This window comes from Ictidomys tridecemlineatus, chromosome 12, assembly GCF_052094955.1.
Source record: "Ictidomys tridecemlineatus isolate mIctTri1 chromosome 12, mIctTri1.hap1, whole genome shotgun sequence".
In the NCBI taxonomy this organism is placed as follows: domain Eukaryota; kingdom Metazoa; phylum Chordata; class Mammalia; order Rodentia; family Sciuridae; genus Ictidomys; species Ictidomys tridecemlineatus.
The window spans coordinates 40,370,436-40,395,663 of record NC_135488.1 but is presented as its reverse complement, the minus strand read 5'-3'; the positions used below and the strand labels follow the sequence as shown (position 1 = coordinate 40,395,663).

Below are 25,228 nucleotides of genomic sequence, written 5' to 3'. Positions count from 1 at the left end.
TGGGTGACATGGTGCATCCATTCACAGAAGTGGGCAACATCTTCATTGGAACAAGGAAGTATCTTATCCTTACTCATCAAAATCATCACAAAGAATAAAATGGATGCAAGACTTCTCATTTCACTATCATGTAGCTGTTGGAATTCCCTATTAAATAATACCTCCTCCAAAATAAAAAATATCTCAGACATGTGTCAACTATTCAATGGATGACATTTTAAAAACTAGGCCTTTCCTTCATATTTATGTATGCTATAGCCCTGCCTAAGGCTCTTTGAGAAAGGAGCACATAGAATTGGATCTTTGAAAATCTCACATTTGCCGATAAATATTACCGACAATGTCAGGCATGGCAAAGTGAAAAGTGGGCCTTTGGATACTCAGAGAATGCTATGTTGTGAGATTGGTGTCTCTGACTCATAGACAGCATGTGGTTTCTATGAAAGCTGGTGAGGGAGCAGGAGTAACGAAGCTCATGGAACAGATGACCTCAGGGAATACTGACAGATAGGCCAAACTGGAGAACATGTTCCAGCTAACATTGGTATTTGGGCTCCTGAGCCCAGTCCTGTTTTAAAAAAAGTTGCAGACAGGCAGTGTTCATGTACAAAATGTCTACCATGTAAAAGTGGGTAATTGAAATGTCATCTAGGTACACATCTGATAGAATGGTCTGCCAACCTATGGATTTCATTCTAACAAATAAAAAGAAAAACACAGACATGAGACATAAAGATAAAACCTTGTCTTCACCAGGATGCCTAAAAATAAGTTTTATTTGCCTCATGCAAAGAGCTTTCAATAGAACTTCTGATTTCTGAATGAACCCATTCAATTTTATAATGCACAGATCATAAGGTTTTCTTTACAGAATATTCTCTTCTTCTTCTTCTTAAAGCCTCACATAGAAAATGTCTCACAGGACATAGGAGGGGAATGACCCAAAGGATGAGAGAATGGCTGGAACCGTTCTCAAATGTGCCCATGTAGCCTAAAGTTTAAAGGCACCTGATTGTACTCTAAAACAATGATGGACCTATTTGATCCATTAATTAATAAATAGCACCGCTTTACCACTTGAACCAAATCACAGAAAAATGGAAACAGATGATCGAATTCCTCTTCTCCCATCACCTCCTGGCCCAGACTCTCCCCAGAGGTGGCTCTGGTCATCTGTCTATTAGGGAGTCACCCGTGGTCCCCTATCTCTCAGAAAAGAAAATCACCTCAGCTACTGTCCCTAAAGCCAAGTGATGGCTGCGGTTTCCACACTGTATGGATCTGGAGAGATGCACAGTGCCGCTGGACCAGCCTATGTTCAGGGCTGTGTCTGTGTCCCACAGCTGAAACATGTGGTCCAGGGTCTTCTTTCCACCCACAGGTCCTAAGAACTTGCAGTCAGCACGTGCCTCCTTATTCACTGTGGCCACAGACTTCCTGCCAATGGCCATTGCATTGTACACGTCTTATAATTTAACACGGCATTGAAATGAACTTCCTTCTGGGAGCTTCCCAGGGCACGTCCCAAGACCTGAATTTCTGTGTTGTAGGGAGCATAGCATTCGTGCATTTTTTAAGTTTCATGGATAATGTTAAATGTGCCTCCAAAGTGCATGAAAAAAGCTTATCTTCCTATCCCCTCCCAGCACATATTATCAACATCCTTAATTTTGGTAAAAAATTAATAAATATAACACATCATTTGAGCCTGTGTTCACCTTCTTGCCAGCTGTGTTCCAGTGACCTCCTCCCGTGCATAGTGCTCATCTGTGTTTCTCCTCGTGCCTCCTGTTCTACTGGGTTGCCATTTCCTCCCAATCGGTCCCTCTGTTTTGACAATGTTTGGGGCATATTTCGTTGGAGAGTAGTTTCTAACGTGGATGGTCAATTGAACCATCTTGACAGCTTTGGGTTTTGAGGATTGAAGCCAACCCTCCCCATTTCTAGCCCACAGCCTCTTCTCCTAGATTTCAACCAGTATTCCAGTAAATATTTCATTGAATTTGGTTGGTCTCTGTGTCTGGTCCTGCAAGACTTAGGTCCTGCACTTGCTAGCAGGGACATTGTGCTTTCTGGTTTGTTGTGTTGGCTTCTTGGGGACACTGTGAGGGTCAGGTAGGCAAGGCAGGTAGAGTGGCTGGCCTAGAGCATGGCCCAGAGGGAGCGTTTGATCAACATTATTTGTAAAATGACAGCTGTCAATTATCACAACCAACATGAAAGGCCATCTTAATAATCATCATTATGAAAATATTGGTCACAATAATGTTTTCTACTTCTATGGTACAACTGTATTATACTCTCCATGAGTGAGGTCACAGGCCATGTGTCATTGTGTGCCTGCTTCTGTCACTTAGCCTGGAGGCCCCTGGCATAGTTTGCGCTTCAGGACTGGAAGATCTTTTACGATACAGTTTTCAAGTGGCCATTGGTCGCCTGATGGTACTCCATGGGGTCATCTGAGCCTGGCTTGCATCTGGCTCCTGCAACCAACATCCTGTTTTGCTAGAAACTCCATCGAAAGAGGCTTGGAACTCCTGCTCTCGTGTTCATGTCTGAGGTTCTGCCATTTCTTCTCAGATGGCTCCATCTCCAAACCTTTCAACCCCCTCCTTTGCTCCAGGGCTTTGAAGCGGTTTCTTTGGAAGCTTCTGCACAGGGTTAAGGACAAGCCATTCCTCACATGCTCCTTCAACAGGAGGAAGAGAGGGACCAGAGGGGCCACAGGGAGCAACCTCCTGCTCTGTTCCAGGCAGCCACTTCCAGGCTGGGGCTGCAGCCTGGGGCTCTCAGGACGGCTCTGGCTAAGGGGGAAGCCCTACCCAAGCCTGGGTCACAGCCTCCCATGCCCCAGGGCAGCTGGTGAGCACTGGTGGAGGGTGGAGGGGAAGGCTTGCACCCCAGGAGTCGGGTCTGGACAGCATTCAGGTGGGAAGAGACCACTGGTCACCAAGGGGATGTGAAGCAGGGGGTGACCCAGGGCAGCCATGAGATCTCCTCTAAAGACCACTGTGGTCCCAGCAGTACAAAGGGACTGAGTGACATTATTACTCTTCCCTGTGTTAAGGACAGAGGTGTGGAAGGGATTCCTGAGAGTCACAGAAAACGTGGCTCACAGGTTTCATTTTGCCATCTAGGAGTGACTTTGGCCGCACTGGTGGCAATTCCCCGGACCTTTGATGAGCCCCCTGGCATCCTCCCAGTGAGTCCTCCCAGGCCCAGTCTCAGGGGCAGACAGCTGCTCTGACTGCTCTCCCTGGACCTGAGGATCACATGGGGTTTTGAAATTCTTTTTGTTGCCGCACTGGGCATTGAACCCAGGGCCTTGCACATGCTAGGCAAGTGCTCTACCGCGGAGCTCACCCAGCCCTGAGGGTGACAGGTTTGGAGAGCATTTGCTACCTGAGTCTTGGTGAGCTGAATCCTCAAAGCCCTGAAGTCAGCACGTTTCTCTACCAGCTGCGTTTGCAGGGTTAAGATCTTAGCTTGAGTTTTGTTTTCCCTTATTTCTTCACTTCTCTCTCTTTTGGTACCAGGGGTTGAACCAAGGGGTGCTTTACCACTGAGCCACATCCCCAGCCCTTTTTAAAATACTTCGTTACAGACAGAGTCTCTCTGAGTTGCTCAGAGCCTCACTAAATGGCTAAGGTTGGCTTCAAACATGCCATCCTCCAGCCTCAGCCTCCAGAGTTGCTGAAATTACAGGCATGCACCACTCACTGCCCCCCAGCTCTGCACTATTCTTAATCAGAGAACCTGTGGGGCTATGTTTACTAGGTATGAATTGAGTTGCCCTCCAGAGAAGAGAAAAAGTAACAAAGCACTGCTGTGTGGGCAAATCAGGGATGACCCCAGAACAGGGTCAGCTTTCTCTCCAAGGAAACCCCACTGCCCAAAAGGAGCCCCTTGGCCAACGCAGTGGTGCACTCCTGGAATCCCTGCACCTCAGGAGGCTGAGGCAGGAGGATCAAAAAGTTCAAAATCAGCCTTAGCAATGGAAGGCACTAAGCAAATCAGTGAGACCCTGACTGTAAATCAAATTCAAAATTGGGCTGGGGATGGGGTTCAGTGGTCAAGAATCCCTGAGATCAATCACCGGTACCACCCCCACACCCCCACCCCCCCTGAAATAAAAGAGCCTCTGCTAAGGACTTCCACGTTGGGTGAGGCAGCTGCCTGCAGTGGGTGTCCTGCAGAATGCAGTCAATCTCCCCAGGCCTGGGCTGTCGGGAGGGGTTGGCCCGGAGACCAGGGGTTAGCCCCCAGCTAATGATCACTTGGTATTGTGGTTTGGATGTCAAATGTCCCCATTGCCCATGTGCTAAAAGCTTGGTCACCAGCCTGTGGCCCTTGGGACATAATGGAAACTTTAGTAGGTGGGGCCTCCTGGAAGGAATGAGATCATTAGGGGTGTGACCTTGAGGGGGATATTGGGACCCAGCCCAGTCCTACCCACCCTCTTCCCAGTTACCCAGAGATGAGCAGCCTCCTCTGTCATGTGCTCCAGCTGCCAGGATGTCCTACTGTGCTGCCACAGGCCCAAAGCAACAGGGCTAAAGTGCCATGGACTGAGACCTATGCAGCCATGAGCCAAAAGAAACCCTGTTTCCTTTTAAGGGGATTCTCTCAGATGCTTTGTCACAGCAACAGAAAGCTGACAGCACCCTTGGTCTGTGCCCCTGCTTTATAGATGGGGATGCTGAGGGCCCACAGGAAGCCGAGAAGCCCCAGGTCACATGGTCCTGTAAAAACAACTATTATCCATTCATTCACTGACTACATGGCAGGAGCTGGACTCCAGATCTCAGTGTTTGAAAAAGTTGTGTTTTCTTCCTGCCCCTTAGTCCCTTGCTCTCTCTTTTTGTATGAATCCAAGAAGGACCTTCAGGAGATTGCAGTGCCACCCAGTCATCCTAGCCAACTTTGTACTTGAACATGAAGTTCATGGGATGTTTCTGCTTCACATTGTGTTAGTCACTAGTCATCAGAGAGCTCTCTGTTTTCACCTACAGAGTGCCACCCCACTTCCCTGCTGCAAGGGCTCTTCCTGCCAGGTCACCTGCTGGATGGAGGGCACTGCCCAGTGCCCTAGATCTCTCCTGAATGTCCTGTGACCAACCCACTGCAGGCCAGGCAGACATCCATAGAAAAAACAGCGAGAGGGTCTGGCGCCCCCTGCAGAAAGCACCCCCTTCCTCGTACTGTTATATAGATGCCCACAGAACATTCCCCAAACCTGCAGCAGCTTGGACTGCATCCAAATGCAACCACAGGCCGAGCACAGTGGCACCCACCTGTGATAGAGTGACTCAGGAGGCTGAGGCAGGAGGATTGTGGGTTTGAGGCCAGGTTTAGCAACTTATTGAGGCACTGTCTTAAGATAAAGAATTAAAAGGGCTGAGGATGTAGCTCAGTGGCAGAGCCCCTGGTCCAATCCCCAGTACCAAGAGGAGGTGGAGATACCAGAGATGGGAACTTCTGAGTTGGGTCAATGATAACTCCAAGTCCAAGGAGACTGAATGCACAGGGGAAGCTTTAACCCGCAAAAGAAAAGGAGGCAGGGAGCTTCAGCTCCAGGTAAAGGACTAGGAATTGAACCCGGGTGCCTTACCACTGAGCACACCCCAATCCTTTTTATTCTTGTTTTGAGAAGGGGTCTTGCTACGTTGCTGAGGGTCTCACTAAATCACCAAGGTTGACCTCAAGTGATCCTCCTGCCTCAGCCTCCCGAGAATCTCTGGGATTACAGGCATGCACCACCATGCCCAGCAGGAAAGGAACTTTTATCAGTGCAGCCACATGGGGAAGGCAAGGGGACCCACATCTTAGCCTGTCTTCAGGGAGTGACAATGACTTGGAGCTTTTATAGAGAGGGGAATGAGGGCAAGGGCTTGGGCTTTGCACAGCTGCCAAAGCAGGTGGTCCTGACCAGTTGAGGTCTGTCCATCTTCCCAGGATTGGCCAGGTGCTGCCTTATCAGGAGAGCTGTGTCACCTGCTTTGGCTCTCAGATGCACATCAATCAGACCTTGTTCCTGGGACATGAAACAGACTGCATGGGGGCGGGGGTCTGGATTCTGAATGAAGAGCAACTTCATTCTGCTGAAAATAGAGACGGGCTGCAACCCCCACGCCCACCTCAGGAGCCAGGAAAGCTAAGATGGGTCCCACCCTTCCTCAGGCCTGGGCACAGACCATCTGCCTAGGCATTTTCTGTGTCTTTCCCATTTTTGCTTTTCTTCAAGCCAAGGAAATTCACGGATGTAGACCACTTGGGTTTTGTTTCTATAAACTGTAACCACTTCTGTGGGTCAGGGGCTTCTTCCAAGCCTTCTGGCTGCTTCTCCCCAGTTTGATCAAAGTTCTTCATTTTTTCCTGTTTCTTTCTTTCTTTTTTTTCTTGCCTGTTCCTTGTGCTGGTGGGCACTGATGCAGCCAGCAGGGTCCAGTAACAAATCCAAGGTGACTCAGGCAAAGGGGATGGATGGGCCATATATTGAGGCAGAGATGCTGCCCTTCTAATTCTGCTTTTATCCATCCATTGGATGTCGGCGGGTAGAGGTGGAGGGCTGGAGTCCTCCTTACAAACTCCCCAAGACTCAAGTCAGCAAACACTGAAAGCCCTGTCGCCCTCAGGGACAGGGCCCCAGACAGTTCCTCGGTGCCTCCCAAAGGCTGCCAAGGGAGAAGTCACTTGGGGCCCGACTCCAGGAGGATCATCAAGGGGCGGGACAGGGGGACTTCAGGTAAAAAGCTGCAGCCAGCTCGCCCTAGGACCCCAGCCCTCACCAGCCCCACCGCTTTCCTGGACAGAAAGGTTTCCTCGAGCATCCTCACTGGGTGTCCCTGCAGCAGGGCCCCAAGACTGCCCTGGAAAGGGATCTGTCAGGTGGGAGCGACCGATTTCCCTGATATATGCTGCTCAGCACCAGTATCCCCTTCTCTAGGCTCGGCAGAGTCCCCTGAACCTGCAATGTGCCCAGATGTGCCTGGCCTGCAGCCCTGGCTCTGAACCAGCCTCGTGGAACACTGGGTGCACAGTGGAGGCCCGTGAGGAGTGTCCTCCTCCCAGTGCGCACCTCCTACTCATCCCTTGGCACATCCCCAACCCTCTTTGCTCCCGGGACCCCTCAACTTTCTTTCCAAAGGCCTTGGAATCCCCAAAGGATTGATGCATGAGGGAAGGGACCTGCATCTGGGGGCAGAGACCTCGCTTTAGCATCATGTTGCCTACGTGGTACTTACACCCCTGAAGATCTCGCCCAGCATTTGAAGCAGGATCGATTTAGCCACGCAGCAGGTAAGCACTGATAAGCTCAAAACATTGCATAGACAGGAAAGAGATTTCTTCTGCAATCAATTTCTACATCATAGTCTTCAGTAAAGGAAGAGACCACTTGGGGGCTTCTCTGTCACCTGTTGGTTGTAGCTAATTTCAAAAAACAGTTTCAATGAAGAGCAGCAACCTGCACATTTCAAGGACACTCTGCTGAGTTCCAATACTATGCATCAGCTGTGAGGGCACCACAATCAATATAAACAACATGTCTATCACCCTAAAAGTTTCCTCCTGCCTCTCTGCAATCCCTTCAAACCTCCACCATCCCCCCTCACATCTCCAGGTGACCCCTGATCTGCTTTTTGTTACTATATACTTTCTAGAAGTTTCAATAAACGGAATCATACAGCATGTTTTATTTTTTTTTTAAATCTGGCTTCTTTCAACATAATTATTTTGAGCATCACCAAGGTTAAGTGCCAATAGCTCACCCTTTCCTATTTTTGAGTGATCAACTGTCTCTTAAGGTGGGCCTGGGGAGTCTGCATCCACTCACCTGCTGATAGACATCTACACTGTTTCCAGTTCTTGTCTATAAACAAAGCTGCTATGAAAATGTGTATACTAGTCTTGGCAAAGGCAGGTTGTAATTGATGGATTTCTGGAGGCTCAGTAGGCAAGTTGAATATTGAAAACTCCAGGGAGGGAACCCAGTGGGCAGAGCTTGTTCTGCAGAGTGAAGTCCTGAGTTTAACCGCCAGCACCAAAAAAAAAAAAAAAAAAAAGAAAAGAAAGAAAAGAAAAGAAAAAAGAAAGAAAGAAAGAAACAGAAAAAAGAAAAAGAAAAACTCAGAACCACCGCCAGATCATAGGGGCCCTCCACCTTTGTGGGTTTCACCTGCAGGAGTTCAGTGTTCCCACTGAGACTGTCTCCAGGTTCCTCATGTTTCTGGACCTTTCTGACATACGCCAGAGCATTCTGTTCCTAAAAAGGCTGCCCTCTAGAGAAACTGCTTTATCAGAGTCTGAACAACAGGGAATCACCAGAGCCTGTGTCACCTGGGGGAAGGCAGGCACCCAGCTCCAGCACCCTGAGTCCTGCTGTTCCACCTAAGAGGGCAACAGGGAGAAGCACTGGGGACATTCCCAGCCCAGGATGCAGGCTCAGGAGACAGGGACCCGCTGGAGGGGCCACAGAAAGCTTGCCTCTCACTCCTGGACACTCCCCAAGGCCTATTTCCAGGAGCTCCCTTCCCCAGTGCTAGAGTTACAAGGCAGACTAAAAGGCAAAGGCCTGAGAGAGGAGCAAGCACAGACACTAGACTCCCACCAGGAGGGATGCTGGGACCCTCAGACCAGGAACCCCTCAAACAACCACGACTAACCTGCCAAGGGCTCTAAAGGAAAGACGGAGAACAGGCAGGAGCAGAGGGGACAAGGCAGAAAGAGATGGAGACACAAAATGGTGGGACACAAATGAGGAAGAGCTTTGATGAGCTCATTAACACACTGGACTCCACTGAGCAAAGAATGTCTCAGCTTCCAAAACAGGAAAGCAAAGCAAGATAGGGAGAGGGAGAGGGAGAAGAGGGAGAGGGAGAGGGAGAGGGAGATGAGGGAGACAGGGAGAGGGAGACAGGGAGAGGGAGATGGAGAGGGAGATGGAGAGGGAGAGGGAGAGGGAAAGAGAGAGAGAGAAGGAGGGGGCAACAAGAAAGAGGGAGACAGGGAGAGGGAAAGGGAGACATGGAGAGGAGTGGGGGAGGAGAAGGGAGAGGTAGAGGGGGAGAGGGGGAGATGGAGAGGGAAAGGAGGAGAGGGAGAGGGAGAGAGGCTGAGGGGGAGGGAGACAGGGAGAGAAAGAACCAACATCTAAGAACTGTGGGAAGATAAGAGGTGTCATGTAGACAAGATGGGAATCCAAGGAAGAGAAGAGGAGAACTTCCCAAATTAGTACCAAATCAAAGTGGCTCAGAGAACTTCAAGCAGAAGGAACAACAAAACAACTCCACCCAGCCTCAGCCTCCAGGAATCCAAACTGCAGCACCAAGAGAAAGCCAAGCCAACACCAAAACAGAACCACCATCAAACACACACACCCTAAAGGGGCCAGAGGAAGAAGCCCGCCCTCTGGGAACAGAGACACAATATATCCAACTGCTCAGAAAGTATTCAAGGAAGAGCTCAGAGCAAAACACTTAGAAGTGTTGAGGTGAAAGCCCCCCAACCTACAGCCATGTCCTGAAAACTCAGCCTCAGAGTGAAGAGAAATAGAGACTCTCAGACACACCACGGAGGGACTGTGTCACCAGGAAGCTGCCTGGCAAGAAATGATAAAAGAAGTCCTTTAAAGACAAGGACCATGATCCCGGCCAGAAAGAGACTTACATAAAAAAGAAAAACAACTTAAGTTTTCTTGGATAAGTTTGTTCAGAACAAAATTAACAAATGTCCTCGATGAGAACTGTACATGTACATGTGAGATGACAGTGTGACGCGGGGTGGCAGAAGCACCAGGAATGCTTTGTTGCTGTGAGGTACTGACACCAGTCTCGACCCGGCAGTGTCATCCGAAAGTGGACCTGGGTTAGTTATCAGTATACACTACAACCACTAAAAAAGGTTTTTAAAAAGAAGTATAACAGGTGTGCTGAGAAATGTGAGTAGATGGAATCAAAAGGCAGGAAAAGAAGAGACAGAACCAGGGCAATTACACAGAACGGTACCAAGCATAGCAGATGCTATTTCAACTGGATCAATAATCACATTATACGTCAGGGGCCTAAACGGACCAATTATCACAGATTATCAGAGGGGTTCAAAAAACAGGTTCCAACCCTTTGGTGTCTAGAAGTCCACTTAAAATATACAGTAGTACCCCCACCCAGGGATACATCCCGAGACTCCCAGTGGATGCCTGAGCTGCAGATGGCACTGAGCCCTATATACACTGTTTCCCCCTATATCTACATTCTTATGACTGTTATAAATTAGGCACAGGAGGAGATTGACAATGGTAACTAATAGTAAAATAGAATAATTTTAACATAATTCAATAAACTTCCCACCATCGTTCCCCTTAAGCTTTAAGTAAAATCAGGGGTATGTGAGTGTCAGCAGTAATACTGCAACAGTCCATCTGATAACCAAGATGGCTACCAAGAGTGAGTAACAGGCAGGGAGCGTATACAGTGTTGACACACTGGACAAAGGGACAATTCATACCTCAGGGGGACAGTGTGAGACTTCAAAAGCATTACACACAATGAAATATAATTTAAAACTTAGGAAATTTTTTTATTTCTGGAATTTTCCACTTAACAGTTTGGGACTGCAGTTGACCACAAGTACCTGAAACCTTGGCGAGCTGAACCGTGGGTACGAGGGGACCACCGTAGATTAAGAGTGAAGTGTTGAAGAGGGAAACACGGGGCCAACTCTAGTGAAGGAAAGCAGTAGTCACTGTATGAAGCTCAGACTATATTAACTACGTGCAAGGAAAACTGCCAATCATATAGAGGGACACCACCTGAATGATGATGGGACAGTTCTCCAAGATGTACCATACTCAGGGAGCACGCACTGCATGGCAGAACATTAAAATACTTGAGAACTGCGAGGAGAGGTGGGTGACGCCATGACCAAAGCTGGAGACGGGACCAGCCTGCTGCCAGAAGTGGACAGACCCTGAAGGGGAACACCAGGAGGACAAAGTTAAGCTCAACAGAACACAGCACAGTGCGCTGACAGGATGTGCACAGGTGTTCAGAGGGCTTGCACTTAGTGCGGTCGAGGAACGGCTGCTTTGAACTTCCCAGGCTTCTCTTTGGGGCCGCCTGTTCCTTGTTCCCCTTCTCCTCTTTTCCTGCCTTCTCTTGGATTGAGGGTTTTTTGAGTTTGTTCTGTGGTGTGGGGGATGGAACCCATAGCTTCCCACATGGATGCAAGCAATCCACCACTGAGCTGGGTCCCAAGCCTTTCTTTTCCCCCCCCAAGAAAACCATTTCTTTAAAAGCTTTAAAAACAAATAATGCTATTTTGCAAATATGACTTTGCTTAACGAGGGCCACCAACTTACAGCACTGTGATGTCAGAAACACAGAGTGTGCAGGGAAACTAACTAATGCTGCTACAGTTGGGAGATTGGCTGCTGTTGCTGACTAAAGTGTGGGTGATACACATTGGGACTTGTGACCCATCAGATCAGCGTAGTTAATGGTCACCCAACTCCCTGCACAGGCTTGGGTCTGATCACATATTCTGCCTGGATAGACATTTCAGCCTCTTTTGTATATAAAAGACACACACACACTCTCTCTCTCTCTCTCTCTCTCACACACACACACACACACACACACACACACACACTCACACATACATGTATGTCCTGTCATACAAACATGTAAAATTGTCTGCAAGGGCACACATTAAATAAACAAGTATTAAGCGCCTCAGGCAATCCTATTCACTATAAATACATACACATTTTTTTGCATTTTGTTTTTTTTGTAACAAATTTCTACATTATCTAGCAACTTGCAAAAGAAAAGTTTCTTTTTTTCTGATACAAAATGTCTCTAAAGACTCGTTATGTTTGGACTTTAATCAAAGGATATGAATAATCAACAAATCAAGAGCATTGTATGTTTGCCCAGCCCTTTCTGAGACAGGGTCCTGCTAAGTTGCTGAGGCTGCACTTGAACCTGGAAAACTCCTACACAGCCTCCTGAGCAGCTAGGATTACAGGTGTGTGCCACTGCACCAGCACAATGAGTTATTTTTAAGATTGCACCTCATTCTCTTTGCTGGCTTAATAGCTACAGCTCTGTGTCACGCTAGTGACTCCTTTACAATAGGGTTTAAGTGCACATCTTTACCTTAACCAGTCCACCTTCAAATGACCCCTTGAGAGAACCAGGTGACAGCATATTTCCAGGACTCCTGCCTGGTCTCTGTGTTGTTATCATACATTGCACATCTACAAGTGTAAAAAAAATGTTGGCATTAATTGTGCTTTAACTACTCTATTGTCTTAAAGGCAATAAACTGGGGGACTGTGACAAGGGCCTACCTGGGTAGGCAGAGGATTGGAGGAGGATGGGGGCAGAGAAAGTATTCAAAGAAACAGGAAATGATGATCTGCCCACGGAGGAGGAACATGGTGGGTCACACCCCTTACAGGGGCCTGTGTCCACAATACTAAAGCATCTTTACAACTCAATGATAAAAACACAAATAACTCAATTTTTCAAATGGGCAAAAAGAGGTGAAGAGACATTTCTCCAGACACCACACAAGCGGTGTCAAGCGTGTGACAAGAGGTTCCTGGTGCTGGCACTTGATGTGCAAGTTGGAACAATGAGGCACTTCCTGCCACCAGGGCAGCCTGGGCCCTGCTGGAGGTGGGTGCAGCTGTGAGGGACAGGGCAGGAGGTCACCTCCCAGGGATGGGTCAGCCCGAGCGGGCGTCGGGCACAGCCACCACAGCCCTTCATGTCCCTGTGCACATTACCCCTGGGTGGGTCTTTTCCTGTCTCCCTGCTCCATTTGCTTTTGCTGGTTTCATGGAGTATTTAAAGTAGTCTTGAACTGAGGTCAGTACATAATGTCTCTGTCACACTGCCTGGCACAGATCACGTGATCAATAAATCAAAACTAGAATTATTTATTTGTAAATAAAGAAGGTTGAAATTACCTCAAAAAAGAAAAAAGAGGTGACACAACAAGATGTGACGGGGGAGTCCCAGGCGCCTAGGGCAGCAGGCACGGTGTTGCAGTGGGGGAGCCAGGTGGCAGGAAGGTCAGGTGGAGGCCCTCTTGAGACCTGACCAAATAGAGCGCTTCATTCCCTGTGCAGCCTTCACCTCTTCCCAGTCCAGCCTGATGTTGGGAACCTCCTCTTCTGGCTCAGGATCCTTCCTCAAGGCCCCCCGAGGGGAGGCGACCAGGATGGGCAGGGGGCCACATTCCTCCCGGAATTCCACCACATGGAGACCTTTCTTGTCGGCCAGCTGTTGGTGGGTTTCCTGGGCAAGACCAAAGTGAGAACAGCAGTTAGGTCTCCGAGGGTCCCTGTGGCTATAGGAGTGAGAGGCACCACCACAGGGATGGGGTGGGGGTGGGAGTGCAGAACCCACCAGAGAGCTTGGGGGAAAGAGCAGTGCCAGCTGATTCTGGGTGGTTAAACCACAGTGGCTGTCACAGGGGGATGCCTCAGCCCACCTTCCCACCCCAAACTGGGGTACGCCAGGCCTCGCCTTCCAAACTCCCTAAGCACGTGCCTGCTGGGCCAAGCACCAAGCCTGAACCTGGTGGAGCCCTGAGATCTAACAACCAAATCACAGGAGGTCCAGGGGGGAAACGACATCAAGTACCCCACGGGTGCTCAACCCTGGAAACACTATGGGACAAAACACCTGACTTCTTCAACATAACAGCAGCAAGGGGGGAAGAGAGAGGGACAGACCAAGAGAGACTTAAAAGACACAGGAGAAACTTTAGAAGTGCTGACATCTTCTCAACTGGACTGAATCAAATCAACGGGATTGAATCAAAAACTGTGTAAAAAAAAATGTTTTTAAATCGGACGAATGGATAGATTTGAATGAACAGATTCGATACTTGATAATACTGAGTCATGATATTTAGGAATGGTAAGGGTACCATGACATTTTTTTTTCCCCAGTGCTGGGGATCAAACCTGGGCCTTAAGTGTTCCTAGCAAGCGCTCTACCATAGAAGTAAACGGATCCTTTAGATCCACTTCTCAGGTTTCTGATTCTGATCCTTTAGAAATACACTGAAATATTTATGAATGAAATAAAATGGGACCTGAGATTTGGTTCAAAACGACTCGGTGAGGTGATGTTGAGAAACAAGATTAGCTCTGGTTGGGCAGCAGAGCCCTGGGGTCACTGCAGCAGGTGGCCGTGGGAGCCCCTAGGAGACCCTCAGCACCTTGGTCTGCAGCACAGCCAGACCTGCTCAAACCCCAGGGAAGGTTACCTGGCGGGAGAGCCCATGGAAGAGGCCCCGGGTGAGGTTGAGCATGTTGACGGACCCAGAGACCTTGGCATACATGTCCTTGATGCCAATGAGCCGGCAGATGGTAATGATGGCCCTGTGGCAGTGCAGGCCGTATCCTAGGAGACAGGAAATGGACTGAGCACCTGCCAGCATGCTGTCTTTCGTGTGGCTCTGGGTTTAGGGAATGACATTTTGGCTTCACCACCCCCAGCTGGTGTGACTTCTAGGACGACATTTATTCAATGGTATGTACAAAAATTAAACAGAATATCTACCTTAAACGTAGTGGGGGGGAAACCAGGATGTTACTTACATTAAAACTTTAGTGCCTGAAAACTCTTGGCCCTCTGCCCAGGCCAGCTCCTGTGTCCATGCCTGGTTACCATCAAGGGAGACGCCTGTCCTCATCCTCCTAGACCACTCAGCTGCCCTGGCAGTGACACCACTTCCCTCTCCCGGGAACACCTTCTGGCCTAAGTGGCAGCGTCTCCTGAATTGGTGGCTCCTGGAGTGCTTTCTCACCTCCCTGATGGCCTTCAGTGCTGGGGTGGTCTCCTCCCCTCTAGCCACGTGCCCTGCTCTTGGCCACCGGCAATCCCTCCTCCAGAAGAGCTTCAAAAACACAAGCCAGGGCTGGGGCTATAGAGCAGAGCGCTTGCCCGGCATGTGTGAGGCACTGGGTTTGATCCTCAACAAATCAAGGCTCCGGGGCACAACCTCTCACTGGCCATTGCTCTCTGAATTAAACAAAGACATCTGCAGGATCTTCCCCCCACAATATCATTATCTCACACACACACACACACACACACACACCGTGCCTGACCCCACTTACTGCACTGTCCTCACATGGCCTGTGCAGGAGGGCACACTGTACCTGGGGCACGCACCAGCCTGGAACGTTCTCCCAGACCTGCCCCTCTGCTCCTCTTCCTTCAGGATCTCACTCACACTGCCCCTGCTCAGAGGCCACCTCTGGCCACCGTGATGAAGGTGGCCCTCCTCCTCCTCTTGACAGCACTGAGGAAGGCACAAGGCAGTAGCTCAGTTGCTTAGGGCCTCACTAAGTTGCTGAGGCTGGCCTGGAACTTGCAATCCTCCTATCTCAGCCTTCTGAGTGTCACTGGGATTACAGGTGTGCACCACTGCGCCCAGCTCCTGACCTGAACTCCTGAGATTTAAAAAACTACAGTCAAATGAAACAGGTTCTTACTACAGAACTGCAAGCAAAATGCAAATCCAAATGTTTAAGAATTCTGCACCAAGAGTGCACTGGGTGTGACTGTCCCCATAACCAACACTCCCTGTGGCCTGTCCACAAGACAAGAAAGGCCATTTCTGCTCACCCAGTGCCTCAATGAATAGAGATCATAGAAGTTCAACAGTACTCAATGGTGAGGGGCTGGGGGAGCTCCGTGACAGCGCGTGCTTCACAGGTGTGGGGCTCTGCTTTAATCCCCAGCACCAAATAACAAGCCTAACACCACGACACTTGTAGAGGAACAGCACGTGACTGGCAGGAAGGAACACCGTCCAGCTGGGTAAAGGCTCCAGGAGGAACCACGTGCCCACTCATCCAACCCGTGCCCACTCATCCAACCGGACCACCTCCACCTGCTCCGCCCGCCTCAGCCACTCCGGGAACAGGCCTGGGCCTGTGCAGCCCGACCTTGGCTTCTTCCCCAGGAGCCTAGCCTTCCTCAGCCTAATTCAGGCCTTCCATCTGTCACTCTCAGGATGAGTTCAAGGAAAGGAGAACAACCCCAGGGGGGAGGGTGGGACTGTGGTGCTTTCTCTGCTTTATGTTCAACAGAGAGTCAGAGCTTTCCAGTTACCTCTGGGCTGTTTCTTCATCTTGATGTGTGTGTCCTCTTATATCTCAACGAGATGTCATGGAATACTGGGGGGTAAAGCAGACACAGGAGGGTCAGGCATGTGGCTTTAATGTCTGCAAAAGTCACAGAGCACTGGGTGCTGCCCTAAGCAGCCAGCCCACAGGACACACAGACGCTGACCCCACTCATTCTCCTGCCAGCCCCCGAGGCCAGGCTGTTTCCTCATTTTGCACATTTGTAAGAATGCAGTCAGAGCAACACAAAGACACCCATTGAGCATGTCACAGACACACCAGGACACAGTGGCATTCTGCAAATCTTACAAGAAAAGACCCACACTCACTTGTATGGTCTTCATACCGCTCTATGTAATGCAAATAGTGGATGGCTTTGTTCTTTGCCTGAAGAAAGGAAGGAACAAATTCTCCTAAATCTCTCGCTGGGTTTCAAAACTATTTTATAAAGTATTTTATTATAAAAAATTCCACCTATGCACCTTAAAACATAAGGACTTAGCCACAATATCATTATCACACATACACTGACGATTCCTTCGTGATACGTGACTGTGTGCCTACAGTGCCCCCATGTGAACGCAGAGCTTTTCATCTTCTACTAAATGTTAACAAAGAAAAACATGCACGTACTTTCCTGAAAGCATCCACCCGCTCAGTGGCCTTCCCAATGGCAAAACCTTCAAAAGAAAAAGCAAAACTTATGAAAAGGAAAGCTACTCTGACCCAGCCTGTGCCTCTCCCCAGCTCCCAGTTTGGGCTCTACAGCATTTCACGCCCTTCTTTCAACTGCCCACAGAACACCTGCTCTGCACAACCAGCCATGAAGAAAGCCAGAGATGTGCTCATCTGTTCTGAGGCATTCGACAGACTTGACATTGAGATACATAACATGACCTTTTATAAATCTCTAATAAAATGAAATATACTCAATTTTTAAAATTAAGTATGCTCTATATTTATAAAAGGCAAATGTTTTGGGGCACTTGTGCAAAGAGATTAAAATGACAAGAAGGGATAGGGGAAAAATACATTGTTATAGAGTAAAACTATGATTTCAGTAGAATTTCAATTTTAATTAACCAGAAAAATAAACCTAATAGTTTCCAATTTGTAAATGCTTTACCCTAAGAAATGAGGTCTATCACAAGTTGCAGAAATGCTTCCATTATTTGCTGCCACCATTTATTATTTAATTTGAAAAAAGTACTTTGTTTTAAAATTATACACAGGAAAATAAAATAGGCAAGACATCTGAGGCCTGGGATGAAAAGGGCTTGAATTCCAGTTCCTAGTTTAAACAGAACAAAGTAAACCATGGAAGTCCTAGAGGGAAATATGAGTGGACTTACTTATAATCTTCAAAAGGAGACTTTCTAAGCAAAACACAAACCAGAAGTGACCTAGGACTGATAAATTTGCTATGTTAAGGTTTAAAACTTCTGTGGATTTTAAAGCTTCGATGTGGAAAAAAATTCAAAACTAAGTCAAAAGATGATAAGACAAAAAAGGCTCATGTCCTTAACTTACAAGAAGCTAATCCCAATCAATAAAGAGAAGAAAACCACCCAATTAAAAAAATAGGCAAAGCACCTGGACTGACAGATGTCCAAAGGGAAAGCGCAACGGCCAATGAACACGCAAAATGGCGTCGGCACTCTCCTAACTTAGAAAGTACAGGTGTAAACTGGGAGAGACGTTTCAGGGATCATACTGACAATCAGTAAAGTCTGATACTACTCAGGGCAAGGATGGGTGCTACAGAGGGACATAAACTGATGCAACCTTTGAGGAGGAGATCTGGCAATACTTGACATTTACACCCAGTGCGGCAGCAATTTCAAGACATTTCTCCTATTTCTATATTTCCAAAAGTTCAACAAGCTCCATGTACAAAAAGGTCAATGTTATTGTTGTTGTTTGTAATAAATGATACAAATTTGGAAACAATAGGGATTGGGTCAAAAATCATGTCTATGCACACACTGGAACACTAGGAAACCAATACCAGAAATCTGCTTATGCTAACAGAAGACCTCTGAGGTCAAAACCAAGCAAGAAGAGTAAGGTGCAAATTCATGGCTATAATAAGATCTCTGCTAAGCTTTTGATAAAAAGGTAAAGGGAGGTAACATGGACACAAAATTTCAGAAAAGATATTTTTGAAAAGAGACAACAGTAACTGCTAACCATGGTCTCTTACAGCAACGCACTATCAGGTATTTTGCTTTTGCTTTGAAATTTTCAAAAGGAAGCAACAAACAGTTTTTCAGTTCTATGTGAACACATTTCAAAAACAAGATGTTCAGTAGGGAAACTTTAAAAGTCTAAAGAAGAAAATTTAAATGACTGACAAACCTGCTAACCCAAGTGAACACTTATCAGTCAGTGTACAGTCTTCTAGTTTTTTTCCTTGCATATAAATGACTTTAAAAAAAAAATCATGATTACATGACAAATTTTTAACCAAAATTACTTATTGTGTAAGTAATATTTCACAATTCTTTAATGGCTATAGAATATTACTTTGGAGGCCTGTGGTTGTGGCTCAGAGGGAGAGCACTCGCCTGGCATGCGTGAGGCACTGGGTTTGATCCTTAGCACCACATAAAAAATAAAGATCTTGTGTCCACCTATAACTAAAAATAAATATTAAAAAAAAGAATATTATATTGGACAGCTATCCTGTAACCAGGCCCGATTGAACTTGTTCTAAGTTTTCACTATTATGCACCATACAATAGTGTCTTAAGCCCTTTAAAATACCCAGTCCTCAGATGTAGGCCTTAAGAGCTTTTCTTTCTTTCTCTGAGAAGCTTCGTGGTTTACCACCAGGTTTGTGAGGCCAGACCTCTAGGTGGCTCTATTAGTAGAAAAAGTGAGACTGGCAGCAAGGCCCTGGCTTCCAGCCGGGCAGCCAGGCCTCTTTGTGTCCAGCGTCACCCCACTCACCTGCAGCTCCCTGCCCATTCCCCACAGCCACCAGGACACGGACTGATCTCTTCCTTCCCTCTTTGGCTGTCATATTGAAAACATTTCTGACCTAAAAGACAAAATGCTTCATCAATAGGACAGCTGAAGAAAACTCTGAGGTAGAGGACGAGGACCTGCTGGCTCAGCCACACAAGGCTTGGTGCAGGACCCAGCACCTCCTCCAGTCTGTAGGCACAAAAGCAAACTTCCCAAACAAACCCTCCCTCTGAAGCATTTCGGGAACACAATAGAAATAAGACTTTCTCTTCCTATTTCATTGGGTTATGAGGAGAGTTAACTAAGATAATCTTTAAAGGAATTTACAACTACACAACTCAATATACCCCATCTTAATAAATGTACACAGGAAAGAAAACACTATGGATTAAACTTTGAAATACTTTAACACTGATTATAAGACAAATTCCAGTATCAAAGGTACTAAAATATCTTAGAAATGATGAAATGCAACGTAAGGAAAAAACTTCGCAGGACTGGACTGCTATGTTAAGGATCAGGTTTAAACAAGAATACAGAATTTGGAAACACCTATTCATTATAAACTTCAGGAAAATCTCCCATTTTTTCAGCCTATTTTAAAGGCCAGGAATTATGAAACTATTAACTAAACTGCTTAAATGACAGTTGTCCCCTTTCCTTCCTAGGAAGAAGTTTAAGGAAAAGGGAGGCTGAGGCCACACTTTTGAATGATCTTATAGGAAACAACCTACATATGAAAGACTCTTTCAGTGGGATTAACTTTCAAAAGCTATGAACTGGGGTGTGTGTAGGGGCACACGCCTGTAATCCATGTGACTCAGGAGACTGAAGCAGGAAGAAGGCAAAGTCAAGGCCAGCCTGGGCAACTTAGCGAGACCCTTCTCAAAATAAAAAGTTAAAAGGGCTGGGGATGTGGTTTGGTGGCAGAGTGTTTGCCTAGCAATGCACAAAGCCCTGGGTTCAATCTCTAGAATTGGGGTGGGGGGAATAACACACAATGGGATACCAACATAAAATACTTGTAAACATATTTTAAAAATTCCATAATATAACTGATATTGAAGAAATAATATACATATTCAGAGAGGCTTTGTCACAAATTTGATATATAAATTATTCCACAATTTGGGGAGGTACTGGGAATTGAACTCAGGGCACTTGACCACTGAGCCACATCCCCATCCCTTTTTCGTATTTTATTTAGAGACAGGGTCTCACTGAGTTGCTTAGGGCCTTGCTTTTGCTGAGGCTGTGGAACTCACCATCCTCCCTCCTTAGCCTCCCAAACTACTGGGATTTCAGCTGTGCACCACCGCGCCCGGCTCTGTTCCACATTATGAAACACTGATTAAATGCACAGTGCCAGCTCCAAGGAACACTGGCCATCAGAGAACCACCCTGGAAGGGTGGTTCAAGCACACCTGATACAGGATCTGTGAGCAGCCCAGAGACCACTGCCCTAGTCAAACTGCACACTGGCCATAACCTGAGGCTTTCTGCCCCTGCCCCTGCTCCTCCCAACCTGTTCTCTGATTGTGTCCTAGATACAACTGGTGTACAGCTCCACAAGAGGCCACCACATAGCACACTCTAGCTCCAGGAAGAAGGAACTTAACATAATCTCCAAATTCTGCTCCTGAATTTGCCCCTCACAAACCTCAATTTCATAGTCCCCACAAACCAAGGCAGCAGTTGGGACCACCAACATGAAGGAACTGAACTTCAAATTGTGTTAATTCCTCCCTGAACTTGAGTCTGTGTCCGAGAGATCACTGTCACCACAGCTCTGCTCAGCTCCTCCTGCACACCCGACCCCGGCAACCTCTCCAGAGGACCCTGGGAGTTGAGCTCGGCAGGCCTACCTCGAGTATCCTGGTATCAAAGTCCTCATAGGTCTCTACAAGGAGAGAAGAAAAAGCACACAGATAAGAGCATCCACGCTGCTCACGTGTGACAGCCTTTCCCAGGTGCCCTCAGACTTCTAATGGGAAGAACCTGAGCTCTCTGGTGCCGCTCTCCAGGCTGCGCCCCAGTTCCCATCATCCACGGGGACTGCCTGGCCTGACTTCACGAGCTCAGCCATGACTCTCTGACCACAGCCTCCCCCTCTCCAGCTCCCTGCTGCCGGCTCCCGAGGCACAGGTTCCTGGAGCGCCGACACCTCCAGAGCCTTCCTCGCTGCTTTCCCATCTGGTCTTCTGGGCTCTTCACAGCCTCTCTCACCAAAGTCCCTCAAAGACACCAAAGTCCCTCACTCCTCATAGATCTCGCCAACGTCCTCAATCCCTACACTTTTGTCTCTACCGCCCTCTCCAGGCCAGAACCCACGCAGCTGTCTGGTCACAAGTGGCCTGCTGCTGCTGCCGGGAGAGATCAGAGCCTGGCCTACGCTCACCACTCTCAACTGCGGGTCTGACCCGCTCGGGAACTCCCGGCTCCTCAGCTTTCAGTTCTCTTAATTCAGCCTCTGCTCACCACCACAGCTGTTTCCAACACTCCCCAATTCTCTTGCTTTTACTTATTACAGAAAATCTCAATTACAAAATAAAATAGGAGAGCAGAATAAAAGCTTCTGTACCCAGCAGTCGGCTTTGAAAGCGGTCAGCTCCAGAGTCAATCTTCTTTCCTGGACACTGCCAGGGTCCCACCCACTGGGTGATAGTGAAGCCAGTGCCAAGTGCCACCTTCTCATCAAGAAATATTCTGGTGGCCATGTTCACCAATGCCACTATCTGGCTTGATGACTCCTCACCAAAGCTACCAGATACCAGGTGACCTCCCCGCCTTTCCACCCCCATTGCACAGGCTCACCCAAACCTGCACCCTGCCCCTGCTGGCTAACAGCAGCCTGTCTGTCTAAACTCTGGATCTGGTTACTGGGGACTTGGCTCGTGGGCAGGTCCTCTCCCTCCCAGACCTCCACCCTCCTGCACGCTCGCCCCATCCTTCCAGCCCAACCGTTCCTCTACTTTGAGCCAAACTCCTGTTTGCTTCCTCCTCTCCCACTCACTGGCAAGAGCAAGATTTTCAGGTGAATCTGCCTCTGTGGGGAGGGGGAGGCTTTGTTTTCTAATTCAGCCTAAGTGTCGTCAGTTTTTGTTTCATGTTTGCTTTTACGAAGGCTTAGTGATAGCTCTCTGGGGTCTCTCAACTCTGCTGTTAAACAGCACTCCAAGCCTGAGGCCACGTGTTTGGGAAACGCTGTGCCCTACAGATCTATAATGCACACCACCATGTCTAAGGCACCTGCTAAGGCACTGGGACCCAGGGCTTTCCATCCTGTTGGAGGAACACTTCCTGGTTACAGGCCTCTAGTGTCCCACAAATGCAACCGGGATAACAATGTGGAAAGTTAGTCAAAGAGGTCAAATTCTTTTTTCAGAAAGGGTAATCTAAACAGACAAGTAAACAATAAAATTATTTTCAGAAACACTGTAGGACGATACGTCCTCTACCAAAGGCAAGCAAACCAGGCCTCCACTACCTCCATTGGGACCAGGGTCCGGGGGACCGACACTGAGGCCACCCCATGTGTTCCCGCTCCAGCCTCGCTCCCGCTTCACTTTCATCCTCCGCTTCCAGTCCCACTCTTCCCTCTGCTGGAGCATATCAGCCGCCACCTGCTCCTGGTCCTCCGGGCAATGGTCTGCACGGCTCCATTTCTCATGAGAGGGGCATTCAGACCCGGCCACAAGAAGCCGGAGCGTCCTGAAGGGTAAAGATTATAGGTAAGTGACAACTTCTAAAAGGTGCTCACTCTTCATGTTGCTAAGATGCCAGGGAACGCGTGCACAGACACCAGCACAGTATTGTGGAGTTGGAGCTGATGCGATCACTTGGCAGGTGACCTGGCACTGTCACAGTTTTATGCACATCTACCCTACAGGCATGTGACCGCATTTTCACTTTTACCAAGAGAAACACTCGTGAGGCCTGTGAGCGCTAAGATGTCTGCTGAAACACGACCTGTAACGCAGGTCGGCAACAGAGTCGGCAACAGAGGAATGGCTGAACGCACAGCCAGCAGGTGCCATATCCTGCACAAAATCAAAAGCCGTTGCTCTCGGTCTGGGGATGTGGCTCTCAAGCAGTAGTGCGCTTGCCTGGCATGGGCGCGGCGCGGGGTTTAATCCTCAGCACCACATACAAATAAAGATGTTGTGTCCACCAAAAACTAAAAAATAAAATATTAATTTCTCTCTCTCTCTCTCTCTCTCTCTTAAAAAAAAAAAAAAAACAAAAAAACGTTGCTCTCCAGGTTCTGATGTGGAATGATTTCTAAGACATGTTATTATTTTTACTTTTGGTTCTGGAAATTGAACCCAGTGGCATTCTACCACTGAGCCAAATCCCCAACCCTTTTTATTTGAGACAGGGTCTCACTAAATTCTTGAGGCGGGCCTTGAAACTTGTCATCCTCCTGCCTCAGCTTCCCCAGTCGCTGGGGTTAAGGGGTTTGCCACCATGTCCAGCCCTGAGACCTCTTATTGGGTTAAAAAAAAAAAAAAAAAAGCAGATTATACAATTGCATGTACCATATAGTATAATTATCTTTTTCTTTTCTTTTCTTTTTAAAGACGATATCTATTTCTTTTAGGGAATTGATACAAAAGCGCGCACCAGCACACACAAAAACAACTGAAGGAAATACCAATATGAGACCAGTGGCCCCTCAGGGGAGACAATGGGAATGTGGACGGCAGGAAGGACATCAGGGGCTTTTAGTTTTCTCTACACTCTGCGTTTTTACTGAGAAGGTATGCATACGATTTTTATAATTTGAAAAAATAAATTATAGCCAGACACAGTGGTGCATGTGAGCAGTCCCAGCTAGGTGGGAGGCTGAGACAGGAGGGAGGTTTTAACCTGCAAGTTCAAGACCAGCCTGGCAAGACCAGATGGCAAGACCTGTCTCAAAAATAATAATAATAATTATTATTATTATTAACATTATTAAAAATAAATAACAAATGCTTAAAAACTAAAACAAGATACAAGTAGTAAAAGCACCCAAGCAGATGTGCAATCTTAGAAGTGCAGCACAAGGTGCTTCCTTTATTTCTGAAAGGTTGTTAGTATCAAAAGCGATGAGTCTGCACAACAGTAAAAATAAGCCAATTCAAGTTCACCTGTCCTATTTTTGCTTTCAAAAGCACAAGTATAAACAATCACATCAGCACGTGAAGGACCAAGGCCAAGTGCGGCCCACCAGCTGATTTGTAAATAAAGTTTTACCGGAACACAGCTGGGCCTGTCCAACCATGCGCTGTCCAGGGCAGTTTCTGTGTGACAGCGGCCCACTTGATTAGCGGCAACAGGCCCTGTGACTACAGATCTGCTCTTGGTCACTGTCTTCTCTGGGCAGGGGAAGCCTGCCAGCTCTCTGCGAGCTCCACCTGCTTGCACTGGGCTGTGTGCAGCACAGGACCTATCACAGCTGTGCCCCATGGAGTACGTGACACTCTGGGGCAGCTGGTAAGCCCCCTGGTTGGACTCTAAACCATGGATTCTTATGCACTTAATGAGAATGTTTCCAGTTTGCCAAATATCCATAAAATCGGGGGAAAACACTTTAAAAGCACATAGACTCTTTTTAGAACAAAGTTTGCCGTTGGGCCCCCCCAGGCCTCCCTCAGACCCAGCTTGCTTGCTATTTCTCCCCTTCCCAAGATCATCAGTTTCCCACCCCAAGTTCAGGACCAAATCTGAAAACTGTCAAAACAACCAAACACGTTTACCTTCACCAATGACCTGACCCCTGTTCAGATCCTTCCTTCTCTTTTTTTTGCTTCTTTTGCCTCTTCCTTTTCTTGCCCCAGCACCAGTCTCTGCTAAAGCACCTTTCCAGAGCTCATCTGCTGTCACTGTAAGGAAACGGGGTTTTTAAAAACTCTGTAGTTGTAAAGCAAAGATCTACACTCTCCTAAGAATAAGAAAGGCCACAAAGCCCAGCTTCATCCATGTCACTGAGGTAATGAAAATAAAATAAAATCATACAGTGAACATAAAACATGATTACATTTGGAAAACACAAGAGGAGACAATTCCACTTTGTTTCCACAAAAGATAACTAACATTAAATCCCAGTAAGTCCCTGACCAG

The 25,228-nt window shown here is 47.6% G+C and overlaps 1 protein-coding gene across 27 annotated transcripts in view; it reads right to left on the bottom strand.

Annotated features, from left to right (window-relative positions):
• Positions 1 to 25,228, bottom strand: part of LOC144369278 (uncharacterized) — a 43,111-nt gene that overhangs the window by 17,494 nt on the left and 389 nt on the right. The window contains exons 1-15 of one of the 27 annotated variants that reach the window (XM_078028611.1): positions 24,865 to 24,990; positions 20,989 to 22,834; positions 19,106 to 19,196; positions 18,680 to 18,792; positions 16,787 to 18,580; positions 16,483 to 16,540; positions 16,140 to 16,204; positions 15,140 to 15,475; positions 14,284 to 15,041; positions 12,974 to 13,304; positions 12,156 to 12,256; positions 10,808 to 10,965; positions 10,630 to 10,717; positions 7,835 to 8,022; positions 7,245 to 7,428 (exon numbers count right to left, since the gene is read on the bottom strand). The gene's annotated coding sequence lies outside the window, so the exon portion shown is untranslated. Of the gene's footprint in view, positions 1 to 758; positions 7,429 to 7,834; positions 8,023 to 10,554; positions 10,966 to 12,155; positions 12,257 to 12,973; positions 13,305 to 14,283; positions 15,042 to 15,139; positions 16,205 to 16,482; positions 16,541 to 16,786; positions 18,581 to 18,679; positions 18,793 to 19,105; positions 19,197 to 20,988; positions 22,835 to 24,864; positions 24,996 to 25,228 lie in introns of those variants that run through there. The other 26 variants (XM_078028621.1, XM_078028603.1, XM_078028604.1 and 23 more) reach the window with 26 other exon arrangements.